Source organism: Thamnophis sirtalis, unplaced genomic scaffold, assembly GCF_051295495.1.
Source record: "Thamnophis sirtalis isolate CommonGarterSnake01/CBP01778 unplaced genomic scaffold, rThaSir2_p1.2 scaffold_10, whole genome shotgun sequence".
Lineage (NCBI taxonomy): Eukaryota > Metazoa > Chordata > Lepidosauria > Squamata > Natricidae > Thamnophis > Thamnophis sirtalis.
In genome coordinates this window covers 17,981,205-18,000,620 of record NW_028261390.1, presented here as the reverse complement: position 1 = coordinate 18,000,620, position 19,416 = coordinate 17,981,205, and the positions used below count along the sequence as shown (strand labels likewise).

General features: G+C 38.3%; 1 protein-coding gene across 3 annotated transcripts in view; it reads left to right on the top strand.

Moving 5' to 3' along the window:
- Positions 1-19,416, top strand: part of STPG2 (sperm tail PG-rich repeat containing 2) — a 181,563-nt gene that overhangs the window by 106,199 nt on the left and 55,948 nt on the right. The window lies entirely within an intron of this gene.

The window sequence follows — 19,416 nt, the reverse complement described above, 5'->3', positions numbered from 1 at the left end:
ACTATTTATGTAGAAGCTAAACCAATTTCATTGTATATGATATACAATGACAATAAAGTCTATGATGATGATGATGATGATGATGATGATGATGATGGTTTTATCTTGTTGACGAGATGCTGATAAAAGATCATTATGTAAATGATATGATTGAACATGTTAAAATATAACAAGTGCCTTTTGATTGACATGAATTGGCTAGAGTAGATGTTTTAATCTGGTGTTCCAGATATGAACGTGCCGTAACTTAAACTTTCCCCCAAAAGGTTAGATGATTTCCAAAGCTGTCACATAAGGGACCCTCATTTACAGAATTTTTGATTTTATAAATGTATGGCATTTTCTGCATGGTAAAACTAGTTGGATATTATTCCATTTCCAAAGACATTTATTCTTTTGCAGTTGAACTGAATAAAATAAAATATAAGTTTTGTGTTCTGGAGCCCAAGTTATGTTATCTTACCTAAGGTAAAGGTAAAGGTTCCTTTCACACATATGTGCTAGTCGTTCCCGACTCTAGGGAGCGGTGCTTATCTCCGTTTCAAAGCTGAAGAGGCAGCGCTGTTTGAAGACATCTCTGTGGTCATGTGGCCGGCATGCACGGAATACTGTTACCTTCCCAACAAAAGTGGTTCCTATTTTTCTATTTGCATTTTTACATGCTTTCAAACTTCTAGGTTGGCAGAAGCTGGGACAAATAATGGGAGCTCACTCCGTTATGCGGCTCTAGGGATTCAAACCGCTGAACCGCCAACCTTTCTGATCGACAAACTCAGTGTCTTAACCACTGAGCCACTGCATCCCATCTTGCCTTATCTTATCTTACCTTAGGTCTACTTATTACATGTATAGTTTAATCTTGTATAGTATAACCTTATTGTCAGCTACTAAGGAATTGAGTAAAGAAGTAGGATGTGAATTTATGTATTGATTTATTGATTAAATAGCCAGGGAGCCTTTATCCACCTGTTGTGAACTTACCTGAGGATAACACATGCCCCATCACTATTTACTAATCACTATTTGCTTGGATCACTGCAATATGCACCATCTTTGAAGGCCATTTGGAAATTTTAAGTAGCCCAGAACGCCGTAGCCTGGTTGTGTTTGGCTATCCACCATCAGGAATATAGGATATCTGTGTTTTAGGCCCTACACTTGGTTACTATTAGCTTCAAAGTGAAGTGTTGGCTTAGAACTTTAAATATCTCCAGAGTACTTGCAGAAATGTCTTCTCTGTTTAGCTGTCTTGCCCCGCTCCAAGTTACCACTCCTTGGAGAACCTCATATGCTCCCTCCCTTCACATTTTTGTAAGAAAAGGCATGACTATACATTGGAAAGCCATTTCTCCAAAATTTGATCTGATCTCATTCAACTGAGTTTCTGCAAGCTAAAAAAGAGATTATTTCAGGTAGTCAATGTTGGGATCAGCTGCTTCCCATCACATGGATTAATGCAAGTTAATGCATCAATCCTCTACTCCCATCAGTCCATAAGAACAGATAAGAGCTGAAACTACATGGATGGTGTGGAATAAAATGATTTTAAAATAACAGAAATCAAACAAAACAGAACCCCCAAAACACAACAGTATATTAACTCCAGGCCTTGGGAGTAAGGCCTTATTTTCCCAGAAACCGATAACGGAAGAGAGCATTGTTTTTATCTCTGGAAGATGCTATTAAATTTTGTAAGCCAAAATGTTGATCTGCTGATTTGGCTGTAACTGGTAAATGCACATAAGTGCTTGTTCATGCCTGATAGATTAAATAGTATGGAAATTAAAAGCACCAAATTATGTATATTTGTGGCTTCAGCTTGCTTGAATATTCTCTTGCAAAGTCTTTGTGGCTCTTTGCACGTAAAATTGCCCAGAAGTAGGCCAAGACTATCCTGTTCAAGGAAAGCTTAGAAAAATAGCATGGACTGACTCTTTTTTTTCCTTCCTGGCTATGATTCCAGGCTACCAGAAATGTATTTCCATGTAACTCTTCTGCTTCAATTATATTTTGCAAGTTTTCATGATTACAGCTGGCTCCAGGCCAGATATGAGGTTAATGACATGTTTTCAGAAGGCAATGAAATGTTCATGTATATATTTTATGTGCCTTTTTTGTTCTAAAATGCTGTCGGTTTTAATCTGAAAAATAGTCAATATTCTTATTATATCAGTGCTGTTATATGGACACTTATGAATAGAGTAATCCTCCTTAGCCATCCTGGCGTGGGTATGAATGAATGTTCCTGTGTTTATTTGAGACAGAGCGAAGAGAAAAGGGAAGATGAGTGATTTAGCCTATACTAGCTAAAGTATAGGCATTTATTTAAATCAATTTAATAAAACAATGATTGAATTTTGTTACATTGAGATATAGGCTTAGTTCATACTGTCAATGAAAAATGTGAATAATAGTTGCCAAATGTATTCTACCCTTCTGATCTTTTCCAATGTCACTAATATCAAGCATAGCAGAGTGTCTGTTTCACTTAATAAAGACACTTTCAAGTACATTCATTCAGAGTCATGTTTTTAAAATTAATATACTTCAATTGCTCTGTATGAATACTATGCTGGCAATATCCCTTGAAAGGGCACTGCAAGTAACAGCAATATGCACTAACTTCCTCTTCATTTATTTTAGTCAAAAGGCCTGATGCAAAGCATTATGTAGAAAACCAATTCCGAACTAGTCTAAAATGGAACAAATGTAATCCTTTTCTTTAAATCGTCTTTAAGTCAATCCACAAAAATGCAACTGTGCAGATGAACGGATAAATCTATACAACAAACAAGCAAGAAGACAATAATTTTCTTTATTAGAAAACTCTGTCCAGAGCTTTTCACCAAAGACTCAACTTGTTCAGTGTAACCTTGATGTCCGTATGGATATTAATGGATAGACTAAAATTCTTAGAATAACCAGCCTTCATGCATGGCTACCCAAACAATATAGACTTTATCTAAGTCATATGCAAACATGCAAAATTGGGTTTCATCTTATATCTTATTTATTGCTTATCCCAGATTATTAAATTAAAAACTAGAAAGCAATCCTCTTCCCTCAGACCTACTATATAAAAAGACACGTTAAAGAAACGAAAGGAGTTAAGAGTGGGAAAATACACCAATTCTTGAAGTGTTACCAATTGTATAATAACTAGCTGTGATTACATGGTTTACTCAGTGAGGCCAGGTCACATCATTGGTCAGTAGTAGTTCTTCCCCATTGAGTAACTAGTCTTGATTGCTTTAGTGGGACCCCCAAGTTTTAAGTCAGTGTTTTATTATGTCACATGAGTGTCACATCTCTAATCTGGGACCTTGGGATTATAGTAATAATTAAATATTCAATGGGCTATAAATACTAGAGATGGAAAGCAAGTGACTTACAGACAGGTATCCAAATACCAAGGAATGCGGTGGTGCTCTCACGGAGTAAGCTCCCATTACCTCTGCCAACCTAGCAGTTCGAAAGCACATAAAAACGCAAGTAGAAAAATAGGAGCCACCTTTGGTGGGAAGGTAACAGCATTCGGCATTTAGTCATGCTGGCTCTATGACTATGGAGAGTCTTCGGACAGCGCTGGCTGTTCGGCTTTGAAATGGAGATGAGTATTGCCCCCTAGAATTGGGAACATATGTGGGAGGAGAACCTTTACCTTATCAAAATATATTTTAAAATAATAGCAATAATAATAATTACACACACACACACCTATTAGGCTATACATTTGGGGATATACAAGATGTAAAGCAGAGAGTAAAATATTGTAAACATAAGAAAAATTGGGTAGATATTACCATCAAATTCACACCAGCACCATTCACGATATCTTTCCAGACCTTTCTATTGTTAATCCTTATGTTTACAAATCCATATTCTGCTCTCTACATTGAATGCTGTTCTTTATATCTCCTTTTAATCGCCTTTCAATTTCAGCAACTTAAATCTAAACACTTTTTGAAAAAAATCCAGCAGCATAATTTATATTTTATTTTCCCCAAATATGCAAGTATTTAATACAAACTGCAATGGTTAATTTATATACTGTACTTACAAATTAATCTATCATTTAAAACAATTTCTACCTATTAGCCAATTTTACAACACTTCTGTCATGTTGACTGACTGTCACCTCTTTATTTTGACAATATAAAAGTTATATTAATATTCTGAAAGATCAAAATGGCTGTTTTTAATGAACCTTTTTTTTAATGAAACATCTTTCTGCTATTGGAAAAATATATTTTTAATTAGGTCTTTGGCTTAACATGAGCTATAATATGAAAATCTGGAAAAATATGATTGAAATAAAATAATTCTGAAGTAGGATTTTGGTCATTTGGGAAATGTTACTACGTATAGGCAGTATATTTGAGCTTTTGTTTACTAGTTTATCTAATATTTATTCTTAAATCTGATTCAGAAGTAATGTGGGTATTTTATTACATTACATTATATACCAGACATAGATTTGTTGAAAAGATAATACTTAAATGTACTTAAATGCTTGATTTATCAGTATGGTTAGCTATAAGGAAGATTAAGGACATAGAATTCTAAGCAATGCTCTGCTAATTTATTTATTGAACAAATTTATAAGGCCACAACTGACACACAGGTGGTTTTGGATGGTTTACAACATTAAAGTACTGTTACACAAACTTTAGAACTAATGGAACCTTCCTCATGTACACCCACACATTTTCATAATAGAAACGTAATGTGTATTCAGATGATTTTTAAAAATGTATCCTTTCTCTTTAATCCATACATAGTGCCTTTGTGGTGCACTAATAGTCTTAAACCAGATTTCCTCATTTGCCTTTCATAATCTGTGCAATGGATTACTGTCTGAGAAGACAAATGAAGACAGACAAATTGGAATTCTGTAATTGAACGGGCCAGAGCATCTCACCAAATTTATGTTATGCACTAAATTGCTTGCCTGTTCTCCCATGAACTGCATATACCCCTTTCAGTATACTTCAGATCTTTGAAATGTAGTGATTTTGGTGCTCAAAAAATAGAGGTTTGTGAACAAATGAAACAGAATTACATCTTTGAAAGACTGTAAAATATGCTTTAATGGAATGTACAGAGCTTTCTACAGCATCCAAACTGCATATGCTGGTGAGATGTTAGCTTCTGCTATTTTTTGAGAGCGAGAATAAATTATTAATTCATTTTTCCGGGTGACTCTAATGGCATTCTTCCCCTGACCATTGTTTGCCAAAAGGTTGTGGATTTTAATTGTCAATGAAGCTTTGTAAATAAACCTAGTATGATGCTGTAAAGACTTAAACCATGAGTTAATGCTGTGTTGATGGGCTGAAAGAAAGATCAGCTGAGGCTTCAAATCTCAATTGCTGTTTGTTACAGCTACCACTCCAAGTATTGCTCAAGAGATGATTTCATTATACAGATAAATAATTTGTCCACAGCCATGTCGCATAAATCAAAGAATTATGCTTTTACAATGAGCAGCTGTGATATTAAGCAGAAACCTGTGGGTTTATATCTACATTAGGAGGCTCTTGCCTCATTATAATGTACGGTATACTGTGATTTGCAAGTGTGATGAAGCTTGGCCTGATAACTTCCTGCAAGTGAGATGAAGCCTGGTAACTTCCCATTCGTGTAGAAGGCACCTTTTAAGGCATTTCTGGGTTGCAAGGATTATTCAGTGACATCACCCTTGTCGGGGGTGGTTGGTTGGGGGAGGGGCTTATTTCATGTCCCTGACAAGAAGCTGGAGCAAATGATGACAGCTCACCCCACCACATACCAGGACTTGGGTCTTGAACTTGCTGACCTCCAGCCCAGTGTCCTAACCACATGATCCACCATGCTCCTCTGATTGTACCGGAGACTTTTAAACATAGTTTTGATTTTCTTTCACAGCAGAAGTCAAAGAATGAAAATATGACTTGCTAGATACTGTACTTTAAAAGCAAATAGACAAAGGCTAAAATGTTGCCAATTTTCATTGGCAGCAGCAAAGTGAATTAAATTAGCAGGTAACCTTTGCAGCATTTTGGGGAAAAAATAGGAAGAAAGTAGATGCCTTTTTAAGAGTTTTGATGGATTGATTGTGACCCATCAAGTTGTTGCTGACATCTAGCAACCACATAGATAGATTTTCTCCCTGAGGAACAGTTCCTAATCTGGTCTTTCAGGCTTTCAAATGGTACACTCTTCACACTGTAACTTGAATCCCTCCATCTTGCTGCTCCTCATCTTTTCTTTCTTTCCACTTTTCTCAGCATCAGAGCCTTCTCTAATCATCTTTGCATTATGTATCTGAACTGAATCACTTCATATTACACAAAGTCCTAATCCTGATTTATCATATTTATATTGCCACCCATCGCATGACTCTGGGAAATATACACACAAGCCATAAAAAAAGAAAGGAAGGGCCCACCTCCTAATTCTACCAGATACAACTCCTTAGCCGATGTGACCCACAGCGTACATCTTCTGCTGTAACTGATGGGATTGGCAGATGTAACCAGCAAGAGGTGATCTCTCAGATAACATGACCCCATGCCATGAAGCTGGCAATACACCAAACTGGCAATTGATGCTGTTCGTGGAGAGGTGTAACGCGTGCTGCTCTAGGGTCACACATAACTGCCCATGTTGTGGCATTCTGTACCAGCTGAAGCTTGTAGATACTATTCAAGGACAGCCCCTGATAGAGTCTGCTTGGGAGATGACCAGGGCATAAGTGAGTGTGAGAAGACTATACCAATCCAGGAATGGGTACCATTTATGTATGCTGAGCAAAGGCCCTTTGAGCCACAACTACCACCTTCTCTTTGAGCAGGAGTCCCAAATCTAAGAGAACTCTCAAGTTGTGCGCCAGGTCTGTTTGGGCAATGCAAACTCCATCCAGTATTAAAGATGGCGTTAGGACTGGCAGCTCCAAAACCCTACTCAGTCTTGCCAGGATTCAATTGAAACCTGTTGTTCCATTCCTGTCTCCAGGCACCAGGATAAGGCATCCATAGTATCGGATGGCCATTGCCATTGATGTAATATTGAATATCATTAGCATACTGATGATCCATCATATAGATGTTAAAAAGAAACAGAGAGAGCACTGAACCCTGTGTGTCTGAGCCAAAGGATTGACTAATATCAACCCCAGGACAAATACAGTGTCACACCTCCCCAACTTGCAGAGCCAGTCCAGAAGATACTATGGTTAGTGAGCCCATGAAAAGGCTGCTGAAAAGTCAGGCAGAGCTAGAATGAATGCTCAAGCCCCATCCTTCTCCCACCAGAAATGATTTAAAATCTTAATCAATGCTATTTCTGTCCCATACCCAAACCTGAATCCTGACCGAATGGGGTCTAGATAATACACTTTATCAGGGTCTTCTGAGGCTGTTGCACAGCCAGCTTCTCTAACACCTTCCCTAAAAGGGCTGGGTAGATACTAGACAAATTTTGTTTGATCATCCACTTTGTTTCTTGGCTGCCCATAGTACTCTCAGAATCTTCTCCAGCATCAAAGTTCAAAAGTGTCAATATTCTATCCTCTTCTACTTCGTCTAAGACCAACTTTTATTTCCATAGATTGTTACAGGGAATACCACAATTTGTCCAATTTTGATCTTGGTAGACATAGATCTATTACAGCATTTGAATATATTATCCAAGGACTTTATGGCTGCTCTGCCAAGGAATATGTCTGCGGCATGTTTCTTGACTGCTTTTTGCTTTACTATTGATAGTTGATCCTAAAAGGCAGAAACTCTCCACCAGTTAGTTATCTTTCTACGACTGGTGATTGTACCTGGCTGTTATACCAGTTGCCACGAGTTTGATTTATTTTAATTTTAATTATTAATTTTAAATTATTTTAATCCATTTTCCCCACTTTTATTACTAGAGTTTGCAGATCCTTTGCATTTTTGGCCATCAGGGTACTGTCATTTGCATAGTGCATGTTACTGATGTTTCTTTTTCCAGTTCTAAAACCCTGCTGCTCATCTCTAAATGTGTTATTCTCAAGGGATAAACCCTACCATCATTTTTTGGTTGTTCAGTATGACTTGCATTTTGTAGAGCATTGAGGATTATTTTTGAAGAAGAAAGGAAAGGCAGAGCAAGTAGAAGAAAATGTTATTATTTAGCTCTTGGACATCCTTTAGGAATTCAAACAGAAAACCCAAACTATTCTGCCTCTCTGTCTCTCGCTGTGTGTTTGTGTGTATCTCAAGAACAGCAAATATTTATTCTTTAAATCTGTGCTACAAGCGCAGTTCTCTGAGTTTACAGATTATATGGTGTACCTTCATGGAAAAAAGTTTTGTGAAGCATCAAATGTATATAATTTTCTTTCAAATAAAACATTTGATCAATATTATGCTTTGAAGGCAAGGGTACAATTTGGTGATTCAGTGTTCAACAGTGTATTTCACCAATTACACTTTTGGTATATCAGCTATATATTTTCCCTGACAAATACTGGCTCTTCTTACTGGCAACATCCAAGTTATTTGTTGTGATGGAGTATGCATAGTCTTTGAGTGTCCTTTGGGTACTTGATGTAGAACAGAATATGACATATTATTGACAGCAGCTAGATGAGCATGTTTCATCTATAAAGGAACTTGACTCCGGTTTCTTTCTAAAGCGGATCATGATACTAGGACTAGCAGACCTGAAATAGCCCTGTTTCTGTATTAATGTGCCCATAGCCATCATTGGAAACATTTGCTAGTAGCCACTGATTAGAAGAGACTTTCTGTAGCCAACCCAAGAAGTTCATTGGGCCCTCTGAGTCTTTCTTTCAAACATTAAGAGTTATTTACATTACAATATCTGTTATATTTATTTGTGCCTTGGTTAATTACTGTAGCTCATTGTTTTTATTGAATTTGAGTGGTTTACATATTCAGTGTATAAGTTGAATATTAACTGACAGGGACATATTTGAAAGACTATCACATAGAAAACAGCAGCCATGCTCTGCTGCCTCACAGGGTAGGATTAAGTCTAATGGGCCTGAGTTATATACAAGTGGATAGCTTTTGATTGTCAGAATAAAACCTTGTTTATCAGTACAGACATTTGAATTTGCTATCAGTTCAGAAAACTTACCAATACTTGCAATGCAACTGAGTTACATTTTATATAATGTTTGCATCTCTCTCTCTCTCTCTCTCTCTCTCTCTCTCTCTCTCTCTCTCTCTCTCTCCCTCTCTCTCCCTCTCTCTCCCTCCCTCCCTCCCTCCCTCCCTCTCTCTCTGTGTATTGTCTTGCCACAACCTTCCATCACACAACTAATTATAATTAGTTTGGGATGTAAAATATAAGTGTCTTTGAATTCTAACAATATGCTTGTTTATTTATTTATACAATTTCTATAGCCACCCACCTCAATCAGCGACTCTAAACCGTTTATATAATTCTACAAATATAAAAGCAATTAATGTAATAAATAAATGGATAAATCCTTTTTTATGGAATGACCAATGTCATTCATTAAAAGCTGTTATTGAAAAAAATTATTTTACCTTTGCAGGTTCCTATATTTTTGATCATGCTACAGTTTAAAAACCAGTAATCATTTGTAAGTTTTTCTGATCAAGCTAGCTTAATAACTACAAGCAGTTTTGAACATCTGTTAAGAAAATGGAAGAACTATATAAAAATAGCAAATTCCTTGTCAGTTTAATACATTTATTATTTATCTGTTTCATTAAAAACATTTTAGCTGGCATTCATGCATTTGGTAGCATACTTAGAATTTTTAAAAGTTTATATACTTAAAAAACTTTCAAAGAGCTACATATGAATATAGAAATTGTCATGTCTAATGTTTCTCAGTATAATGAATTCATTGAAATACTGGTCATTTAATTTCTCTCTGCTTTCTTATCGTTAATGGCTCAGACTATATTTATTCCCAATCATGTCCATATATCTTCTGCTAGAATTATAATGAAATCATTTTGTTGCAATTTAAACATGTCTGAATACTTGACAACAAAATTTAGGGGTGCTGATTGTGTAGCACTTTAATCAGCCTGTCCCTGCAGTAATCTTTTCAAGGATCATAGCATATGAGAAGATACTTAAGTGCCATTAATTGTAAAGTAAAACTTTGGCAGAAATTTTATGCTCTAGATAAGGACTTGATCCCCTCCCCCCATTCTCAAATGTACTATGCCTTTAGAGGACTGGAGATACATATATATATATATACATACAGTACATATCATGGTGGCAGTTGGGTATATAATTACAAGTTAGAAGAAGTACAGACCTTTTAAGTGTCCAGTCCTTAAAGCATCTATTTGGAAATATGTTTCAGTATAAGGTTTCTTTTGGATTTTTAAATCTATGGCATTAAGACCATCTTTCCAGACCTGGTGCCTTACAGTTCTTTAAATTTCCACTCTCATAGCCAGAGCTAAAGTTGTATAGCCTAGTTTATCCAGAAGGCACCAGCTATAGGAAGTCAGAAGTATCTAGAAATAATGATCATAGTCCTTGGGCAAAAGTATTTGTTACAAAACTGGTCTATGAAATCTGGGCATCAAAAAGCTGTATAATTATTAGATGGCAGTTAAATCCTACAGAAAATCCCAACTTTTGCTACCGTATTTCCCTGAAAATAAGACAGGGTCTTATTTTCTTTTGACCCCCAAAATAAGCGTTTGGCTTTATTTTCAGGGAGGTCTTATTATTTTTGAGGTTCAGGAGGCAGCGAGCATGGTTACCTCATGGCTGCTGCTGTGTTGCAATATTTTCAGGGAAGGCTTATTTTCAGGGGAGGGCTTATTTTAGCGCATTCACTCAAAAGCCCGATTGGGCTTATTATCTGGGAAAGTCTTATTATCTAGTGGTTGTCTGGAATTTTTGCAGCCTCAATCTGATACCTGTATTACAGAGGGCTATAACAAAATTGATTCCAGGTTTTTGTAGATAGTAATTTTCCAACTTATTCCAAGGTCCAAATGACTTACCTAGGTCATCTTATCTAGGGTCACCTATGTATACATGATAGTTCCTCTGATTAATCAGTATCAAAAAGAATTGTGCAGCCAAAGAAAAATATCTACTTCCCATTTAGATTCAAAATTTCTGATAAATAAAAGCAAAACTGTAGAATGTTTTGCCACTGAATTCATCTTCAAATCTATGCACCACTAGGCACTTTCTATATATATAAGTTGTCGAGGAAAGGGAAATACAGAGAAACAAGGAAGTGCAACAGACAATTCCAAATAAATCCATGCAATCAAATATCTGCTACCTGAATTAAATGTAGGATTTCAGCACACGTTCAGAGTTGTTTGCAGAGGGGGCTATCAGATTTCACACCCATACTTGGCATTAAATGATAAATTCTCCAGACATTTACACTATTGTTCAACACTTGCAAAAGACGTTCAGAAATGATTCTTTTAAATTAGGATGTTTATTTCAGACAAGCCTTAAGCACAGCTGATTATCAGCTGCAGTGCAAAGAAGTCCGAAACTTTATATTATGCTGCAGGATTTAAATTTTAGGGTGTTTTACAGATATTGGGATAGTCTCATGATAGCACTGGCAGACATGTTTATAAATTATAACAGCTCTCCCGCGCCTGGAAATCACTGCTGCTATGATATTAGCCCTTAAAAGAAATGAGAGATTTTCAGAGTCCACTCTTTAATTGTCCCAAAGGTGCTTCCCCCTTCCTCAAAAGGCAACTGGACTTTCTTGGGTTTTTTTCCTCTCCTTTGAACATGATTTGCTTCTCATCTGAGAAGCTTCTTTAGTTCTAACTGACTGGTATGATATAGAAAGAATTATATGAATCTATATAATTTATATACATTTCCACAGACATCCCTCTTGTGATTAGGATGGCCCTTCTTGTTCTTTCCTTTTCTTTGGACATAATTCTCAGGTTTATAGAAAACTAGCTGATAACCTGACATTGCTCGGGGGAAAATGTCCGGATTAAAACATAATTTCTAATGTTGGATTTTCCCCTTACCAGAGGGAGCCCCCCGTGGAGTACTTTAAAGCTATTACCATGGCAACTCCACTGCGCTGCACAGTAGAAGCCATTTTATGGCAGTACAGTAGAAGCCATTTTAAGGCACAACAAGCTGTGTCTTAAGAGAACACCCCCCCGGGGGTTGTTATGGTGTCTTACCCCCACAACACACACACACACACACACACACACACACACACACACACAAAGTGAAAACTAGTCCAGTCAAGCAAATGCTCTTTCTTTGGATTTCTAATGGCTGGCTCATTTAATGACTTCGTGGCCAAACTCACCTTTCTAAAAAGGCTTGGCTGACAAGAGAGAGCAGCAAATGGGGGGAAGAGGGGAGACAACAGAAGAGTTGTTGAGAAAAAGGAGAGAGAGGATCTGAGCATGACAGCTTACTAGAGGTTGAAGACATAATTTGAGTCAGACGGAGTATAAATAAACGCCACTGAATGTCTTGAACAGTACCAAGGGAAGACCAGAGACTCGGTCAGGGACACCCCAAACATTGCCGAAATCAAGAGGAGGAATGCACAAAGCCAAGATCTGAAGTCGCTTCCAACAACGGAAGGCAGTCCCTGCCCAATTTAAATCTTTTCCCTTCCAATTGTGCATAGCTCAGGCTTTCCTTGCTTTCAGTTGCTAATAATGAGGCACCAGTCTTGCTTGCAGAGTCAGCATCTTACCGCTTGTTCATTAAGCATTTAGTTTGAGGGGGTGCAGGATTTTCAGGCCAGGGGATTTACCTTGCTTCTTGTCACATGTATTGGCTAAAGAAGGATAATTGCTGGCTGACGAGGGACCTGGGAGGGTGTCAGTATTGGATTCAGTGAATGTAATGCATAATGCAATCTGATCTACTTGGGTCTTGGAGCTGGTTCTGAGACCATGGCATGACCATAGCTGTTTTTCTCATATTAAGCATGTCTGTCATTTTGTTTGCTTGATTAGCCTATCTCAGTGATGGCGAACCTTTTTCTTACAATGTGCCAAAATTGCACTTTTGCGCACTATTGCCCATCTGTGCGGGCCCACTCAATCCCCCCCACCTGCGCATGCACATGCAACCCCTCCCCAGGCTCTGGAGACCTTCCGGAAGCCGGATATAGATTGTTCCCGAACTTCCGGTTGGGTTGTTGGAGCCGTTTTTCACCCTCCAGAGGCTCTCCTGAAGCCTGGAGAGGGTGAAAAATGGCCACAATAGCCCAACCAGAAGTTAGTTCCCAAACTTCCGCTGTGCCCGTTGGAGGCGTTTTTTGCCTTCCCCAACCTCCGTGGGGGCTTTTCTGAAGCCTGGGGAGGGTGAAAACGGCCTCCACTTGGCCTCCGGAAGGGCAAAAAAAGCAGCTGGCCGGCACGTGCATGCGCACCAGAGCTGACAGCTGGCATGCCACCAAATATGGCTCTGCATGCCACCTGTGGCACGTGTGCCATAGGTTCGCCATCATAGGCCTATCTAATACACAATACAGAAATCAGTCATTTAGCATGGTTCAAAGTTAAGACAGTGGTAAAGGGGATTCTAAGTTTCAACCATTGCAGCAGCCCTGCAGTTTGCAATTTGATACTTGGCAACAGCCACAGTTACGACGGTTACTGCGTCTCCTGGTCATGGAATCGCCTTTTGTGACTTTTCCTGCTGACTTCTCACAAGAAAAGTCAGTGGAGAAGTTAGCAGTTGCAATTTGTTCCAGAGCCCGTGGCATTTTCATCTACCGTCCTGTACAGGTAGTTCTTAACTTTATGACTATAATTGAGCTTGGAATTGTGATTGTAAATCATTGCAGTCATAAGACACCACAAGATTAGAGGTGATTTTTGGACACTTTTTGTAGTAGTTTAGAATTAACATCAACCCAATCATTGGTTAAGCGGAAAGCTCTTTTTAAAAATGTCCGTTATTAGCTAGGCAGATTTGTATTCTCAACTTGGAACATATTTTTAACATTTTTATAATAAACATTTTACTGGGATTACAGTTGCACTTGCTTATCAAGCAGAATCCTATGTTACCTGTGATCTGAACATCAGAATAAAATGCACTAGGTTGAGTGGGGTGGGGGGGAAGCTACATTTTGTCTCTGTTAGAGCCATTAGCTGCAGTGAAGGTGCCTTTCAGCAGGAAGGGATGACAGATAGATAACATTCACACCATCAGAGGCATCAGGGACAGCAAGAGACAGAGTGCCCTGGGATACAGGTGCTCCTTTTCCAGAGCACTGGCAAGACAAATGCACCTATTGTCATCGCTTCCCTGCTTCCCCTTAGCCATTAATATGACAGCATTGTAATTGATGGCCTGGCATGGGACCTGTGCTGAGATTTCTTTTCTCTCTTTTGAAGTTACCCCATGTAGTTTTTGGATAGCACACGGTTGTCCAGTGTGTCAACCGATCTGTCTTCCAGTTTCAATCTATATCATCCTAGCAATGACAGAAAATCATACATACTTGTAACACGAAAGACATTTACACAGTTACACAGTAGTGTCTAAGTCCAGAAAGATATTTATCAGCGTAGGAAGAAATCTCAATGTAATTTAACTCATCAATCTATCGCGACAAGATATTTTGCATTTTAATGCTCTTTGTCTTATTTAAATGCTTTCTGGATGCATATCCAAATTGGGGTGGGGTGAGAAAGAGAAAGTTCAAAAGCTATGTCAAAATAGGTATGGACTTCCTTTGTCTGTCAGTATGCATTAAACTGGTGAGATTTCCTTAAACCACAGAGTGATCTGTAAGTGAAGGTGTGATTTTGAGAAATGCCACTCTGGTTCCATTCTATGTTTTTGAAAAATACTAGATTTGTGAGAAATTAGCAAGCAAAGTTAATGGGGAAGCCAGCAAGGAAGGTCACAAGTTCATAGTCTCACCAAACCGTTGTATTTGCTTAATAACCTTGGCAAAAAAGGTCATAAAATCAGGGGCAACCATGTGATGCCTCATGTAATCACTTCACCACTTAATAACCAATTTTCCAGTCCCTATTGTGAGTGCAAGTCAAGGACTACAATACCTTTAATTTGAAATGTTGAGCATTTCTGCTTAAGCAGAGCATTTCTTGACTGGTGAGTGTGGTTTGTTGTGAACAATTGCACTAACGTCCTCCCTCTCTTTTTGTTTCTAAATCACATGCCATCCAAGTAAGTGTCAATGTAATGCTAATAATTGCTAATAATTGCTAGTAATTAGTAATGGGTTTGCAATTACAGTGGTGTTATTATAAATAAATAAGGGCTTTGTTTTATATTTCAGACAAACAAAAAGTGCTATAGCAATAGTATGTATGTATGTATGTATGTATGTATGTATGTATGTATGTATGTATGTATCAGAGGTAGTATTCAGCAAGTTCTGACCAGTTCTAGAGAACCAGTAGCGGAAATTTTGAGTAGTTTGGAGAACCGATAAATACCACCTCTGACTGGTCCTGCCCCCATCTATTCTCTGCCTCCTGAGTCCCAGCTGATCAGGAGGGAATGGGGATTTTGCAGTAACCTTCCCCTGGAGTGAGGAGGGAGTGGAGATTTTACAGTATCCTTCCCCTGCCATGCACATCAAGCCACGCCACACCCACCAAGCCACGCCCACAGAACCAGTAGTAAAAAAAATTGCATCCCACCACTGGTATGCATCTATGTATGTATATACAGTATGTATGTGATGCGTGAGGGATAGACCTTGTGGGACCAGTGTTTGGCCTACATATACACAAAGAATTCCACTACAGAAATTCCATGTCACAAAGCATTCACATAGCATCCACAGAAGATGTGCTCTACCATCCATTGGGACTTTATTTTGTTTCTTAGCAGTGCTGTGAATAGCACGTTACTTTGGTAGCTTCTGAATTAATTTAAATAATCCTTTGAAAAAGTCAGATGGAGCAGGAAGTTTGCTTGACATCATGAAGGGTATCTAGAGGCAGACTGGTGCGGCCTGCTCCTGGTTTATACAAACTGCTGTACTAACTTTGCATTACAATTGTTAAGTATTTAATTCCTGAAGTGTAGGTGTTTGCAGACTTTATTTTACATTTGAAAATTGGTTTCAAAAAGAACTGTAAAACATTTTTTTGTTGATTTTGGTTGGCTGGCTAGATAGTTCTCAAAGTAGTTTAGAAATGCACTCCCTGGAGTAGATGTTTGACAACTAAATATGTTTCACATGTTGACATCTGGAACCTCTAGCAACGCTCGATAATAAAGCATCTATGGAAATTGACAGCAGGTGCCTGGATGGAATGCTGATTTGGATCAGATGCAAATCTTCAGTGATGAAAGGCTAATAAAGCACTTTATTCCAAAAGGTATTATGTAGTATAAATTTTAAACTCCTTCATAAAATTGTTTTGGCTCTCTCCATCTTCCATCCCAAGGTGGGTAGCTCTAATCATGCATAGCACTTCGGGGAAAGAAATACTGACATATAGCATCTTTGATTTACGCTTCATTTTGTACTTTTAATATATGTTGAAGAAATAATTCTAGATTCAAACATTTCTGTACAGTCCTGTGAAGGTATTTAATGTACTTAAGAATAAGAATTCAAAACCGTGATTGATGAATAACAAGTCAGAAACCAAAATACTTTTTTTTTAAGGAAAAAAAAGCCTATTCAACATCTTTCTTACTGTATTAATTCAAGGGATACATTCTTGCTTTTCAGAAACAGAGTGGTTAATTTGTCATTTGGAAAAGTTTTGACAAAATAATAATATTAATTATCTATTTTATTTGTTGGTTATAGCTGAAACTGTAAGAGTAGCCATACACAGCCTGGAAGAGTTGTTTCTCAAATTCCTATTCAAAACATCAGTATCAATTATAGGTAAAGGTTCCCCTTGCACATATGTGCTAGCTGTTCCCGACTCTAGGGGTTGGTGCTCAATTTCGTTTCAAAGCCGAAGAGCTGGCACTGTCCGAAGATATCTCCGTGGTCATGTGGCTGGCATGACTAAAGGCCGAAGGTGCACGGAACGCTGTTACCTTCCCACCAAAGATGGTTCCTATTTTTTCTACTTGAATTTTTTTTACAGGCTTTTGAACTGCTAGGTTGGCAGAAGCTGCGACAAGTAATGGGAGCTCACTCCAATATGCGGCGCTAGGGATTCGAACCGCCAAATTGCTGACCTTTCTGATTGACAAGCTCAGTGTCTTAGCCACTGAGCCAGTGCGTCCCTTGTATCAATTATAATAGAACCAAATGCAATAATAAGGTGTGTGTGTGTGTGTGTGTGTGTGTATGCGCATGTGTGCACATGTGCACATGCACCATTGTACCAAACTATACTCCTAACAAAACCTTGAACAGGTCTCTGCAGTTTCCTTGACAATATGTCTCTACCTTCTTCCTAGGTCTTGTAGATAAGGACTGGCCCATGGTCATCCAGCTATCTTTATAAATGGCCATTGGCTATTTTCAAAAAAATTGTTTAGACTGATTATAGTTACCAATATTTTGGATAATCCGGAATAGAAGATCTTGGTCAGAGTAACAACAGTGTTGCAGTAACTAGACTATGTGATTGGAATTAACAATAGCATTGTTTGCATTATTTATATTAGAATTATAAAGTAGTTTGTAAAGTTCTATAGCTTTCGTTTTTCTTCATTACAGTTTGTAAATAGCTATTGCTTAAGTTGCCTCTGGCAAGTAAAGATGAGCTGTAGGCTCTAGACAAACCATTCCTGGAAGATTTAAATAACCACTTGTCCAGTTCACTTGGTAAGAAAGAATGACTCCAAATGACTGCATTAAGGAAAGATTACAAAGGTTTGTAGCAGTTTATATACTTTTCCTTATGTGAACAAAAGTTCGCATAATAGTTGTGTTCATTATTAACATCATTTGAGAGGTAGTAACTTTATAAATCTGGACTAGTCAATAATTCAGTCTGTAACACTGAATTACTTTCATGAAAGTGGAGTTCCCATTGAATAGTACAGTTCAACTATTTATATTTTTAGAGAGCCAGTTTGGTCAAATGGCTATGGCAGTGGGGTAGGAGGGAGGAAATCTAAGTTCTATTCCTGCTTTAGTCATGGAAACCTTCTGGGTGACCTTGAGTGAATCACTGTCTGTCATCCCTAGAAAGAAGCAATGGCAAACCATTTCTGGAAAATGTTGCCAAGAAAACTTCATGGATTTGTCACCAAGAGGCAAGACCCAAAGATCCTATGTATCTATGGATGCAACTGTTCTGACCTAGGCTTCCCAAGATCATGAAACAGACTCCTTGTCCAAATAAAACCCCTTTTATTTAGATTAAAGGGAATTCCTCTCCAGCAAAATCCTGGCAAACAGTCTTTCATGAGATTGCACAACTACAGACCTTTATCAGGCTTGGAGAGTTGCCAGGCCGATATCTTCCAAACACCACGCTGTAGCAGCAATTACTTGGCAAGAAGTCAGGAACAGATCTTCACCCTAATGAAATGAACTAATTATTTTCTGCAAACTCCCCTCCCCTTTTGCTCCTCTTTATTCCCTGTGGGAGGGGCCATTCACCATCCACCTGTGCCTTTACTCCTGAGTCGACCCTTGTTCCTTAGCTGTTCCCTTCTCCTGCAGCTCTGCACATGCACACATTGGGAACAGGCTCCAGCTGTCTTCTGCCCCCCCTGATATCCGACTCTAAAGGCAGATGATAACTCTCGGACGCCCCATCTCTGCCTCTGATGCCGAGCACTCATCAGAGCCTTCCCCAGATTCCAGGACTGGCCCATGTTCCTCCCCAACCTTCTCACTGTCTGAGTCTGCCACCAGCTCCACTGACCACTGGCAGGCCAGTACAGCAACTGTCGTAATCAGATAATTAGGTGGAACCTGCCACTCTAGATATATAATAATAAGTATAGTTGTTTTCTGCCTCTTAGGCCTCCAATTGCCATCTCTGAGGCTTTTGCCACTGCTAATTTAACTCATCACCTATAAATCACTAACATAAAAAGGCAGAGGGTCATCAGCTGGCTACACCTAGAATGGCAGCATTCCCACGACTGTATTGACATATATTCTTCTTTCCATTGTGCCTCTTATTCTAAGCCTTGTGTTACTTAAAAGTATATATATATTTGTTATTGATCCAATAAGATAGCGTGTTGTGCTTCTGTATTTTGGGGTATGTGGGAAGACTTGCTACATAGGGAGAAAATTTCCTTCTTATTTTGCTATTGTCTACCATGCCTGCTGTTTGCAATGTTGTAAAATGATTCTTACAAGCTTGATGTGTGCCAGAAATCAGAAGGTCCACTGTCGGGAAGATTATTATCATCCCAATATAATAAAGTGCATCTTGAAAAATATCTATAATATAGACTTCTTTCTTCCTGGCACCAACAAATCATTCTGTTTATTTTAGTACTATCCACTAGCACTATTGTGTTGAAGTC